The sequence below is a fragment of the Carassius gibelio genome, chromosome B8 (genome assembly GCF_023724105.1).
Source record: "Carassius gibelio isolate Cgi1373 ecotype wild population from Czech Republic chromosome B8, carGib1.2-hapl.c, whole genome shotgun sequence".
Classification (NCBI taxonomy): domain Eukaryota; kingdom Metazoa; phylum Chordata; class Actinopteri; order Cypriniformes; family Cyprinidae; genus Carassius; species Carassius gibelio.
Genome location: NC_068403.1, coordinates 1650785 through 1665604, shown reverse-complemented (window position 1 = coordinate 1665604; position 14820 = coordinate 1650785). Strand labels below are relative to the sequence as shown.

At 35.8% G+C, this 14820-nt stretch overlaps 1 long non-coding RNA gene across 1 annotated transcript; it reads left to right on the top strand.

The window, feature by feature from the left end:
• Window positions 1-628: 628 nt before the first annotated feature.
• On the top strand, window positions 629-14820 carry LOC127963804 (uncharacterized). Its single transcript, XR_008154914.1, has 3 exons — window positions 629-811; window positions 1018-1072; window positions 14052-14820. It is a non-coding gene; the product is annotated as an uncharacterized LOC127963804 (long non-coding RNA).

Genomic DNA, 14820 nt, shown 5'->3' with positions numbered 1-14820 from the left:
TGCCTTCCAGGTTGCGTGTAAAAGTTGCGGAGACGTTAAATCACGCGTCAAAACGGGATGTTTGTGGTGCAGAGCAGTAAATGTCAAGATGGTGCAGGAGCACGATAACAACAGCCGTCCAGTCCCAGGTGAGTGTAATGTGTTAACTAAAACAATAACTTATCGGCTACTATAGACATTAATCAAATATAGTATGGTTTATTTGTATTGTTAGATGTAACGTTATACATTTAATGTAGCACATGGTAGCAGTTATGCTAACAGTCGAGCAGGTTAGTGAAGCGGCATTTTTATACTTTTACCATCACCCTTTTAAACTGCTCTCTGTCTGGCTTAATTCACACAAAATTAACAAAGACAGTAAAAGTTATCAATAAAATCCACAACAATGTAGGAAATACGAGCAGTTGAACAAACATCTGTTAAAATTTAAATTATTTTATAATGGTTTGTAGGTTATTTAACTTTGAATTGATGTTCTAAGTAACTGGTATATTATTGCATAAATGTGATAGTAACTTTCCAAATTAATGAGTTGTTTTTATTAAAGTGTTATGTTTAACACAAAATAATACATGTCTGCTTTTTGTTAACTAAGTGCTCTTGCTGAGTCATGGGAAAAATAAAGGAGCTGGAAAAAACACCTGCTAGTGACATCAGCATCATCTACACACCTGCTAGTGACATCAGCATCATCTACTCACCTGCTAGTGACATCAGCATCATCTAGACACCTGCTAGTGACCTCATTCTCCTCTTCACCTGCTAGTTACTTGCCTGCTTTGTGATAAGCAAATTTTGCTATCTTCTAGTAAGTTTAAGCTTTTGTTACCTTCTCAGCCAGGGTTTTAACCAACATTATACATATAATCTTTCACATACTTCTCAGTGTGCTTTTTTTTTTTTTTTTTTTTTGCTGAATTTCATGCTTAGATTTTAGGGGAGAAATTTAAGTCAGAAAATGTTAATAAAAATCGAACTCTTTACTTTTACTTATGATCTGCAATATCGTTTCAGATTCTGAACACATCAGAAATCACCAACCCCTCCTGACATATCTTTCCAGTTTGGGGTAGGTATGTTGCAACAATATAACATAAATAACAATAAAAAGTAATTAATTGAAGCATGACTTATTGGGGTAACTGTTTTCTTCTTTTAATAGAACACTATAGAACTACATTCACTATAGAACAGGAACATCATTTGTTGGTAAATTTTTCATGCCTATTTTCTTCCTAGCAAAAAATTAATGTATGTGCCAAAGTAGAATTCAACAACTTTAGCCATGATCTCTGTGATCAGCTCATCATCTCTCCATACCCTCTCCACATGGAAGTCACCTCTTGTACTTGTTACAAGATCACACCAAGTTAACTAGTCCAGTAACCATCAGCTGACCGTGGAATGCCAATTGTGTGTTTCTTTCTCAGTTTTGCATGGTCCCCAATAAACTCAACCTGGGATGCCTCTCCGATTTCTTTCACATCGGGGCGATTAACCTATACCAGGCCACAGGCAGGTTCTTCATTTGGGTCCACTACTTTGCCATCTGCACCAAGGTGTGGCGCATCAGGGTGGATGATGAGACTAGATGGAGTAACGTTAACGTCAAAGGTCTCCTGGTAGCTGTGAAGAACCTCTGGCTCAAGTTTCAATCCTCTACACATCGCTCTCTAGAGACCCCGACAGATGTTTACACACACTGTTTAATGCAAGATATAAATGCATTTAACATGCAATTACAAATGCATAATATTTTGATGTTTTAATCCCAAAATGTTTAATACTGATATTTGCAATGATAAAAGAAAGTGCTTTAAGAGGTGAAATTAAAAACACCAATATCTAGACAATCATGAATTGTAACATCACTTCCTTTAATGTTTTTACTATACAGTTGATATGGAATTTGTTTAAATGTTAATTTTTTGAAAAAAATGTTTATATGAAATGCTTATACAAAATAAATATGTAGTTAATTTAAAGTATATCTACATTTCTTGCTTTCATACATGGTCATATGAAAAATTTGCCGTACTTAAGGTAGATTTCTGCCATTTACTGGAAAACATTTAAAATTACAATTTTAAACAAAAGCACTATATGAACATTCTGAGTGATTTTATTAATCAGACATCCCAATTTCTGTTTTGGTAAAGTCATTAAGTGTCATGTCATTTAGATGAATTAGAATTTTATTTGGGGTCCTGAAATACCCTGAACACTGCACAGAGGTTAAGATTACCATTGCTCCATAGATAAAATAAAAATGGAAACTCATCCTATTTTGTTTTGATTTTCTCTTACTAAATTATACAGTTACTGATGCTATGGACTGTGGTATTAGTAACAGGCTATTAACAAAAATCTGTCTCTAAACCTCTTTGCTCTTTATTAAAAGTTGGTCTAGACTAGACAAGTAGCCTACATGAAAGAATCAAATGTTTTGAAAATCCGCTCCGAAGCGATCTCAAATGATTCGCGAAACGGGCTTCAGAGTCCCGATCTGAATCAAATGTTTTGTGAATTTTTTTTCAAGCCCTGAAATGATTCGCGAAACGCGCTTCGGATTCCCGATCTGAATCAATGTTTTGCAAATCCGCTCCAAAGCCCTGATCTCAAATGATTCATGAAATGTGCATCAGCAGGAGACTCCTAGGCGGATCCGCCTTCAAGTTCAAATTCGTTTTGGTGCCGCCCAGAGGATCAGCTCCGCCTCCGGCCTGCGCCGTCAAACAGCGGATCCTGTTAAAATTAAGCTTCGGCATTTTAATCACTGTTTGAGTTGGTTCAGACAATATGCCTCCTGTTTGAATGTCAAAAAGTGCAGGCTTAACTTCTAATGTTAGCTACCGTCTATTAGCTTGATACCATCCAGCCTCACCGCTCATTTTACACAGTTTAACAACAAAACGCTAAGTGAACATTACTAGCTACCCTTTTCATGTTGGTTTTGAGCGCTATGCAGCCCATTTAACCTGGAAAACGGTCTTAATAGTATCGTTTATACAGCATGTCTGGAGGAATAGAGATCGCTAACACATGTGACCAACTGGGCGGCAACGTCATCAGAACGCAAAGAATTACGGGTATGTTTGGCCAGTTAGCATGGTCTGGCATAGCAGGCTAGTGTTCTGGCATGAAAATAATGAAAAATTAACGTGAAAAACGGAATATAATCCTACAAAATGCAGCGGGCTAAAGAAAACATTGTCGGACCATACTGCCTAAAACTAAATCCTAATGCAAAGATGAGATATGACGAGAAAATAAAGAGAATCAAAGGACTCGATCCTTACGAGCAGAGCGACTGGTCAAGGTTAGTAACACCCTCCAGCCCAAAAGAAGGGCATGTGAAAATGTTGTGTTTTGGTCCTTTTACAGACAGCCTGAATAGTTTGATGACATGTTAGCTTGCGATAGTCAGATTTCAAAGTCAATCGTTTGTAAATGTTTGGGCAGCCTTAAAAATCGCTGCAACCATCTTACCAATATGACCGTGTAGCCTTTTATTTTAATATTTTACTAAACGTGACTTTGCGTTTCATAAATGTTCTTTTTTTTGTACTTCATAGATGATGTGTAAATGAAAAAAATATTTACAACACTTTCTGCATCCCCTAATCTACAGTGTAAACTATACATCACTTGTAAATGTGTTAGGGTTAGAGGGTCTACATAATTTAAAACGCTGGTCTTGGTGAGTATCCTCAGTCAGTTAGCCCTTTATCTCAAGTGAACGTAGCCTTGTTCAAATCGCGTTTTCTGTACCTGTTAGATCTACCTGAAAACTCTAAAAACACTCTTTATAATTTACAAAAAAATTACTCTTTTAAACATTTACAAAATGTGGTATCGGTGCATGCCTAATTAAAAATATAAAAAAATATGTATGATTTCAATATCAAAATAATTTTACACAATTAACGCTGCCGCCTGTCTGAGATAAAGAGTTTTTTTTTTACATTGCTATGGGCATGATATTAAGTATATAATACAACTTTCATTCTTCAGGTCGATCGTCTATAAATCTGTTTCAATATCTTCTCAATGGTTAAGAGGATTCCCCAAGCATGACAGTGAAACATCAGACACCATATGCTGGATATGTAACTTGAGTTAAAAAAATGAAGATATTTGTTAGATGTTTGATAAGTGCTGATCGAAATCCAAAAAAGTAGTGCTTGAAAGTCCTGGAATTTCATTTAACAGAATCTGTACCAACCCTGATAGTTAATCATGTACAAGACATTTGCAAATGACTTGTAACAGAATTTACAAAACATACTTAAAATGATAGTACATCACTTGCTAATAATTTATGAATGTTTTGTAAATGATTAGTTCATCATTATTTAACCACTGACTTATAAAATACATACAACTGAACGTTATTATAAAGTGTTACCCTCTTTTGCAACTCAAAATCAAACCTAGTCTGACCATAACTCCCTGAGCAGCTGATGGCTACTTTACACACGCAGATTGTTCAATCAGGTAGACCTATACCTGATGTTATTTTTAACACAATGCAATAGTTAGTGCGTCAGTAAAAACGGACGGACACGGTCACTTATTTAGTAAGGAAAGTAGGCTACTAAAAATATTCCTGTTAACTATCAAGCTAATCATAATAATAAAAAGCCTACCCTTTTGACATGCTGTAAATCTTTAAAAGTTTTTTTAGGCTTATTTACAATATTGTTCGGTTATAATTACAAAGCAATTCAGATTTAAGCTTCTGTTTATATTTCTGTAGTAGCCTAGGCTAGAAATATGTATTAGTTTATCTTACAATTTATTTTATCCTACAGCAAGAACAGAAGGGATTTTGAAATTGAGATAAACGGGTCCGAAACGGACCATGTTCAGATGAGACAGTATGGTTGCGGATATGTTTCAATTTGCAGGACCCAAACGGACCCACCGTGGAGGTAAGGTTTTAATCGTGGAGCGCGGTGCAACGGTGGGTCCGGGATCCGAATTCGTATCGGATCCGTCATTGCCCGCAAGTTGACGCCGGTACAGTTCCGTTCCGGAAGCCGCAACACGGCTGCGCAGTACTTTTTGATGTGTGGGGGAGTCCCGATCTGAATCATGTTTTGCAAATCCGCTGGGACTGATTTCAAATGATTCTCGAAACGTGCTTCGGAGTCCCGATCCGAATCAAATGTTTTGCGAACTCACTCCAAAGTCCTGATCTCAAATAATTTGCGAAACGCGCGTCAGAGTCCCGATCTATTTATTTTTTTTTATTATTTTTTTTAAAGAGTAGAACTAGAATAGTGAGTGCTAAAGTTAGAGGGTCAAATAAATATATGATAAATAATAATAATAAACAATGAAAACATAGGCTGTTTAAGTTCTCCTTGCTCCACAACAAATCCTTTAAATTTAACAGTATTTTAGAGAATATAATTAAAAGATATAAGAAGCTACATAAATTCACAAGCCAAAACGAACGATCATTTTAGGCTAGAATGAAACTCAAACTAAAGTTGGGTCTCTCATTCGACACAAAATCACATTTTTCTGTAAATATTATTTACTTACTTCACTCGCTTCCAATATCCACGTAAAACAAAATGTTTTACATCAGGACAGTAAGGTGATAACGCTTAACGGTACAGATTTTACTACATAAAAACTGAGCAGTGTGTGTTTGTGTTTAAAGTTACCGTTTTTTTATAATGATAATGAACAGACAAAGCTTAACTGCACGCACATGCAGCGCCAGAGCAATCACTTGAATTTTTTTCCTTCTAACAGCAGAAGTACAATTCTCTACTTAAATAATTTTGCTAAATGGTAAAATAAATGTTCAGCAATATCTTTAAAATATATTTGAATTTTGGCACAAAAAAACATTGTTACATCTAATCCCGCATTAGTTTGTGTCTGCACACCCCATGGCAAACCAAAATATTCAAATAAGAGGTTGAAATTAGATCAGATCCAAAAAGTCTCTTGGTACGAAATCCGAATCCCAACAGGAAGTCGGTTATTTTTAATTTCCCCTGCAAAATTGGTGTTGTTTTTGTCATTTTCAGGGGTTGTATTTTAACGAACTCCTGCTAGAGATTTATTCAGATCAACACCAAACTTGGTCAGTGTAATCTAAAGCCCTTTGCGATGTTAAATTGCGAAGGAATTGAGGTTTCGTCCATGGCGGCCTGACAAATTTGGATGATTCGCCATGAAAAATGATGGTGCCATAACTCAGACATACAATGTCCAATCTGCCCCAAACTTCACATGTTTGATAAGACTCTTGAGCTGAACAGATCTACATACCAATATTCAGTTATAGTCATAGCGCCACCTATTGGCAACAGGAAGTGACATATTTTACACTGTGACAAACTACTCCTAGAAATTTTATGACATTAATGTCTTTTTTGTGGTCAGTCTAATCTAAAGACCTGTGTGATGTTTAGTTGTGAAGATCTTGAGTTTTTTGTTAAAAGGTGTGTCCATGGCGCCATGACGAAGTTCGATGTCTCGCCATGGGAATCAAAGATGTTATAACTCAGGCATAAAATGTCCGATCTTGCCCAAACTTCACATGTGTGGTAAGGGTCCTGGCTTGAACACATTTGAAGGCCAATATTCCATTATAACGATAGCGCCACCTGCTGGCAACAGGAAGATTGGCACACTTATGGAATAAACTTGGATATATTGCACTTATGTTTATGAGTTTAAATGCATATTTCTCCACGTTCACTTTTTTACTAAAGCCACACGATGGCGGTGAGACCGGGTGCGAGGGCCCGTTCATCGCTGCTTGCAGCTTTAATATTAAATGTGTTTTGTTGTTACTTTTTTGTCAGTTGTCCTATTTTGAGAGTAATTATTAATGGGCTAATAATAGGCCAGACTCCTGATCTGAATCAAATGTTTTGTGAACTCTGTTGAAGCCAAATGATTCGCAAAACGCGATTCGGAGTCCCGATCTGAATCAAATGTTTGTCGAACTCGGTCAAAGCCAAATGATTCGCAAAACGCGATTCGGAGTCCCGATCTGAATCAAATGTTTGTCGAACTCGGTCGAAGCCAAATGATTCGCAAAACGCGATTCGGAGTCCTGATCTGAATCAAATGTTTGTCGAACTCGGTCGAAGCCAAATGATTCGCAAAACGCGATTCGGAGTCCCGATCTGAATCAAATGTTTGTCGAACTCAGTTGAAGCCAAATGATTCGCAAAACGCGATTCGGAGTCCCGATCTGAATCAAATGTTTGTCGAACTCGGTCGAAGCCATATGATTCGCAAAACGCGATTCGGAGTCCCGATCTGAATCAAATGTTTGTCAAGCCAAATGATTCGCAAAACGCGATTCAGAGTCCCGATCTGAATCAAATGTTTTGCAAACTCCGACCTCCCGTCTCAAATGATTCGCAAAACTCCCGATCTGAATAAAATGTTTTGCAAATCCGCTCCGAAGTGCTTGAGATGCTCCGCATTTGCAGGATTTCCTAATTCCGCCACCAGGTGTTTCCGATTACTGCTGTGTCGCATAGCAACAGTGCAAGAGGGGCACTGACGAGAGTACAAACCTGTCAGGAGAGGTGGAGACAGAACTGCTTGTTTTTGCTGTGGTGGAGACAGAACTGCTTGTTTTTGCTGTTATGTTTTTACGTCATAATGGAGGAGACGGTGATGGAATTGGTTTGCTGCATCCTTTGTCGGATTACAACTTTAAATGCAGGTACTGGTTTGGAGCTTACTTGAATAATGTAATGATACATATGAAAAACTTCTAAATAAACAAACTCGCACACACACACATAGCAGTTCAAATGCTGACTGATATGTTACAAAGGTGCGATTTTATATAGTTTATTGTCTTGACCAATGTGATCCTATGTAGACAGGTTTGCAACCCGTTTATTAAGTAGTTAAAGCATAAAAATAAAACTGAAAAAAGTTTGTAGCATAGCTCAATGTTCAACAGCAGCAATCACAGCTGAGCAGTAGGGATGTGCAACAGTGATCGAGTACTCGACCGCGACAGCGATGATCGATCAAGTAAACGATTATCGAAATTATTATGTTGGCTTGGCAACAAGCCAACATACTGTTATGCTATTTAAACTACTTCTTTTTCTTATTATTATTTTTCTGACACAGAAATTCTAAACGCTACTCCTCCTAGGGCTTTAAAGCCACAAGCCCCAAACTCGGCAGACACCTGCGGGATAGAGCGGTGCAGGTTGCTATATCTTTTCAGAATGATCAGACTTAAAGTTTTTTTTTTATTAATTTTTAAATGTAAAAACTCATTACCCATAGACTTCCATTGTCTGAGAAAAATCGCGCCCCTACTGGTTGCAATACCCGGAGTTTTGTTTACTTTCACTTTTACATTGGTTAAAAATACAAGTAAATAATACAATTTCCCTCAAACTGACAAGCTAAACCAACATATCTGATTACAGGGGTCAGGGCTCATTAATAATTTATTTCTGGGCAGAGACCAGTCAGACGAGAGAAGAATCACGGCTGGTCAGCTGCTGGAGGCATTGTCTCTTAGAGCTCACAACGAGCGAATTTATTCTTATTTAAGACCTTTTAAGACGGCGATTGCACGCAATCCACACGTTAGAGCACACCAAGAGCTAAATTCAGATGTTTCTGAACTGTTTAAAGTAATAACATGATATATTCGCGGCAGCCAACTGCCCGCGAGCTAGCGATGTATTTCTCTGAACACTTGAAGTCCACAGAGAAATTACAGCCTTTCACATTAAAACACTGCAGCGAAACGGCACAAAACAATTAGAAGAATATATTATACACATGAAAATGAGTGTTTATATGTGCTTGTGAGATTTATCTGTCAGGCTGAACATCGCAGCGATTGCTCAGCGTTGCATAACATGGTAAAGCAGGGAGCTACACTGAGACCAAAAGGGTCGCATGCATCACTGATTATTTTTGTACCTACTTATGTGTTATGCTATGATTTAATATGACCATTTATTAAAACAGAAATGTGTATTTTAAGAATACGTTTTATAACGTAAATTATGTCTCTGGCCAAAGAACAGAGAGAAAGACGAGAGAGAAATGAGCGCTTCCAAAAATAATATCACAGCGAATTGCACGAATCCACCCATTAGAACACAACAAGAGCAGAATTCAGGTGTTTTTGAACTGTTTATGTGTGCAAAATGAAATATAATTTGACAGCGTGATACAGCTTATGAATACTGGAAGGAAAAAAAGTCACGACAGCCTTTTAACTCTGGAGTCTATTAACGCATATACGCGTTTTGAGTCATTTTCTCCTGATAACCCCGAAATTTACTAAATTAAACTTTCAGTTTTAATCGAGCAATACATCAATCGAATCTGTAAAGGGTGTACTTTTTTTTGGATACAAACATAATAACAACAAAACTTTGTGCACTTATAAAATAAATATAACAAACAAGGTGCAGCCTTGGTCTGCGCTGATCTTCATTTACAAACACGTCATTAAAATGAACTGTAACTCCATGAATATTCAACGAAGAGACATGAGAGATATATCTATAGAAAGCTTGACATGTCTACTTTTAAACAAAACAAGTGCTGCCGAACAAATATTCTGTGATGAAGTAATCCATATCAAAACAACGCGATGTCCATTTTTCACGTCTAATGTGTATGGAAGGCCAAGAGGGTCAAATAGACGTGAATTTTAACGTGTCTCTGTAAAGGGTCTACTTTTTTTGGATACAAACATAATAACAACAAAACTTTGGGCACTTATAAAATAAAGATAACAAACAAGGTGTGCTGTCTGCAGCCTTGGTCTGCGCTGATCTTCATTTACAAACACGACATTAAAATGAACTGTAACTCCATGAATACTCAACGAAGAGACATGAGAGATATATCTATAGAAAACTTGACATGTCTACTTTTAAACCAAACAAGTGCTCCCGAACAAATATTCTGTGATAAAGTAATCCATATCAAAACAACGCGATGTCCTTTTTTCACGTTTAATGTGTATGGAAGGCCAAGAGGGTCAAATACACGTGAATTTTAACGCGTCAACAACACGTAAAATACGTGTATTTCATGCGTAGACAACACGTATTTAATATTATTTATTTATCGGCACTGCACAACATGGTAAAGTCATTTATATATTTTTTAATAGCTTCTTAAAATACTATATTACTCCGATATTATATCCAATATTGTTTAACACGTTAAATACATGTTGTTTACACGTGAAAAATCAGCGGGTATTTAACATGTATTTCATGTTGAAATACACGTGAAATACACTGAAGTACACGTTAAAAATCAGTTTGAAGAGGTCAATTTCATTGGCTGCTGAGGACTTGGGTCAAACCACTTCTGTGAGCTTAGAGGGCTGTACCATTCATAGACAGTCAACCACCATTTAACATGCTATAGATCAGCTTATTCAGCTTTATTATTTAGTCTTTTTTCTTTTCTGTTTTGTATAGCCTATAGAAATAATATATTTAAGTTTCAGTTTTATGAAATATTTATTTTATAATAAATATTAATTAAAATTTTGTGGTGATAGTATAAAGTTTATAAAAGTTACAGTATTTTGTAATGAAACAGGACTTTTTGTTTAGCTCTTGACTCGCCAAAGTATACTATATATAGTGTCCCTTCTTTAATTTTTCAGTAATGTGTGATAACTTAAAATATGTTGTCAGTACTATTAAAATAAGATTACATTGAATGGTATTTAGGAGATTATGGTTTTTGCATGACTTATTTCGCATTCTGCTAGATAACCCTGTCGTAGCTGTTATCATAGCCTAGGCTTTTTATTAAAAAAAGAAAACAGCAAGGGACCATGGAAAAAGACTGTTGCAGGTGTATTTTTTTATGGTATTATTATTTTTATTTTTTTGCAGCAGGGCAACTCAAGAATGTTGGGCACACAAGTACTGTGGCTCTTTTGCCCCATGGCCAAGATGGCCAAGCCAACATCAAAGTTAGTTCACTAACTTTTAATTCTAGTTATTATTATTATTTCTGATTGATTATGGCAGCACGTTGGGCGGTGCCCTGATCTCTGATTGGTTAGCTTCCCACTTGATTCCTCAAAAGACGTAAGAAGACAGATAAGCATGGCCTCAACCCTTACGAAAAATAACCATGGTTTTATTATAGTAAAACTGTAGTAACCCATGGTTTTTTGGCGTATTGACTGCCATTTGTAAAACCACAGATTTACTACAAATACCATGGTTAAACTATGGTTAATATAGCAAAACCATGGTTAATTTGTGGTTACCATGGTTTAACTACAGTAACCATGGTTTTTTGGTTTTATTTGTAGTAAAACCATGGTTAATTTTCGTAAGGGAAAGTCAAGTAGTAATGGCTGGCTTCCCTTTGAGAAGAACGATGAAAATACAGTTCAGGGTAAGCTGTGTAGCGCCAAGCTGTCACACAAATCTACAACAAATACAATGCGCTATCATCTAAAATGCGTACCTACATAAAATATCTGGCGATAACAGAGCGGCAACTCAGACGAGCACTGAATCACTTGCCATAAGACCTAAATGCAACGCATTAACCGAGAAGACGACAAAGCTGTTCGCTGAAATGGTGGTGAAAGATTTGCTGCCCATTAGTTTCAGGGACAGAGAAGGTTTACTTGTCCGGTGGTACCTGTCTGTTCCTGCAACATCTGTTCCTGCGGAGCGAATTAATTCCACTAAATGTGAACAGGCTGCGCGCTCGGCTCTCACCTGAGCAAGTAGACCGATTTATCTTTTTGAATAGACATTTGAATGTTTCACCGGTCGTGGTAAATATAATATCCATTTTTTTTATAATTATTATTTTAGTTTTGAGTTTTAACCATAGTTAAAATATCTAGGCTATTTGGTCTCTGTTTTATACCTTATAATAGTTGTTTGGTTAAACTTGGTGAACTTTTTTTTCTTTATATTTTAAAATACTATGTTTCACCGCTGGATTAAAAAATGATGCTAAAGTTATACTTGAAGACAATGATTTGTTTAAAAAAATGCACTTGAATAAAGTAGCAAAAAAAAAAAGAATCTTTGTGTGTTCATTTTTAAATCACAGACAAATAATGAAATGGTCTTTATAAAATAAAAATGGACTGGATATATTTATAGCCTAATTACATTAAACATATTCGAGATGACGAAAATCAAAATTATTTGTTTGTCATAGTTTTTATCTTAAATATATTTTAAATCTTATTCGATTATTTGGCAATAATCAGTGATTTCCATGCTGTTAAATAATATTTTGGTTGATCAGAAAGTGCAAATTGAATACAAAATATAAATTAAATATTACAATACATAAAAAAATAATGATAGTGACAGTGTGACACTATGTAAATTTATTGTACTTTCGTGTTTGTAAAGCGCAATCCGAGTTACACTTTCGGTCAAGTTCATATCTGCATCTGCGAATTTTTTTCAGATAAAAATTGCAAGAGCTACTCTACGTCTGATTAATTAACATGAACAATTAGGCTGAAATCGCTGCACATCAGCGATTCGTTTCATGCTCATAGGCAATGCCCGATAATGATATTGCTCTTAAATGTTTTATTTTTCTATTATTATTGATATTATTTTATTAATGATGTTATAATAATGCAGCCAAGCTTTTTTCCCGTCATATTTGTGGGCATAATTCAATTCCTAGGCTTCGAAAACGCGCAGGTGGTTTATGGAAAATAAAACTTAACTTAAAAATAAAACTTAATTACAACTATTACACTTAATAACGTAGATGAAAATATAGCACAAATCTGCCTTACATTTATAATGAGAACTTTATAGGAATATATAGTAAAATCTATCCTTGCCCATCTTTCAGCGCGCTGTCATGAATACGCATCAGAGGGAGCTCTCTCTCTCTCTCTCTCTCTCTCTCTCTCTCTCTCTCTCTCTCTAACGCATAACATATCATCCTATTGTGCTGATACAAGTTGTATGTTACGTCTGATCAGTTATCTGATTTATCATAGGATGCGTCATAGAATTAGCTTCCGTTTATTGGTATACTTTCACCTCAGACAGATATTTCTTGCTCTTTTATTAATAACATTGCTTCATCTTAATCATCTAACCTGTCCTAATCATTTGTTCATGTTTTCATAGACAGATTATCATGTCAGATTTTTTTTTCATTTTCATAACAATCTTCAGATATTTTTTTCATTAAATACATTATGCCCATGACCCCCCCATTATGTTTAACACAAAATAATACATGTTTGCTTTTTGTTAATTAAGTGCTCTTGCTGAGTCATGGGAAAAATAAAGGAGCTGGAAAAAAACACATGCTAGTGACATCAGCATCATCTACACACCTGCTAGTGACATCATGCTCCTCTTCTCCTGCTAGTAACTTGCCTGCTTTGTGATAAGCCAATTTTGCTATCTTCTAGTAAGTTTAAGCTTTTGTTACCTTCTCAGCCAGGGTTTTAACCAACATTATACATATAATCTTTCACATACTTCTCAGTGTGCTTTTTTTTTTTTTTTTTGCTGAATTTAATGCTTAGATTTTAGTCTTAGATTTAAGTTAGAAAATGTTAATAAAAATATAACTCTTTACTTTTACTTATGATCTGCAATATCGTTTCAGATTCTGAACACATCAGAAATCACCAACCCCTCCTGACAAATCTTTCCAGTTTGGGGTAGGTATGTTGCAACAATATAACATAAATAACAATAAAATGTAATTAATTGAAGCATGACTTATTGGGGTAACTGTTTTCTTCTTGTAATAGATCACTATAGAACTACATTCACTATAGAACAGGAACATCATTTGTTGGTAAATTTTTCATGCCTATTTTCTTCCTAGCAAAAAATGAATGTATGTGCCAAAGTAGAATTCAACAACTTTAGCCGTGATCTCTGTGATCAGCTCATCATCTCTCCATACCCTCTCCACATGGAAGTCACCTCTTGTACTTGTTACAAGATCACACCAAGTTAACTAGTCCAGTAACCATCAGCTGACCGTGGAATGCCAATTGTGTGATTCTTTCTCAGTTTTGCATGGTCCCCAATAAACTCAACGTGGGATGCCTCTCCCATTTCTTTCACATCAGGGCGATTAACCTATACCAGGCCACAGGCAGGTTCTTCATTTGGGTCCACTACTTTGCCATCTGCACCAAGGTGTGGCGCTTCAGGGTGGATGATGAGACTAGATGGAATAACGTTAACGTCAAAGGTCTCCTGGTAGCTGTGAAGAACCTCTGGCTCAAGTTTCAATCCTCTACACATCGCTCTCTAGAGACCCCGACAGATGTTTACACACACTGTTTAATGCAAGATATAAATGCATTTAACCTGCAATTACAAATGCATAATATTTTGATGTTTTAATCCCAAATTGTTGAATACTGATATTTGCAATGATAAAAGAAAGTGCTTTAAGAGGTGAAATTAAAAACACCAATATCTAGACAATCATGAATTGTAACATCACTTCCTTTAATGTTTTTACTATACAGTTGATATGGAATTTGTTTAAATGTTAATTTTTTGAAAAAAATGTTTATATGAAATGCTTATACAAAATAAATATGTAGTTAATTTAAAGTATATCTACATTTCTTGCTTTCATACATGGTCATATGAAAAATTTGCCGTACTTAAGGTAGATTTCTGCCATTTACTGGAAAACATTTAAAATTACAATTTTAAACAAAAGCACTATATGAACATTCTGAGTGATTTTATTACACTAATATACAATCAGACATCCCAATTTCTGTTTTGGTAAAGTCATTAAGTGTCATGTCATTTAGATGAA